Raw genomic sequence first — 368 nt, forward strand, 5'->3', positions numbered from 1 at the left:
TTAAATCTGTGATGGGGAATGGAACCCTGTGATGGGAATGGAACCATGTGAAGTGGAATGGAACCCTGTGGTGTGGAATGAAACCCTGAGATGTGGAATGGAAGACTGTGATTGTGAATGGAACCCTGCGATGGAAATGGAACCCTGTGATGGGGAATGGAAACCTGTGACGGGGAAGGGAACACTGAGATGGGGAAGAGAAACCTGAGATGGGGAAGGGAACCCTGAGATGGGGAAGGGAACCCTGCGATGGGAATGGAACCCTGTGATGGGGAATTGGAACCCTGAGATGGGGACTGGAACCCTGTGACGGGGAAGGGAACTCTGCGACGGGGAAGGGAACCCTGCGATGGGGAATGGAACCCTGT

Source organism: Oncorhynchus mykiss, chromosome 3, assembly GCF_013265735.2.
Source record: "Oncorhynchus mykiss isolate Arlee chromosome 3, USDA_OmykA_1.1, whole genome shotgun sequence".
Taxonomy (NCBI): Eukaryota; Metazoa; Chordata; class Actinopteri; order Salmoniformes; family Salmonidae; genus Oncorhynchus; species Oncorhynchus mykiss.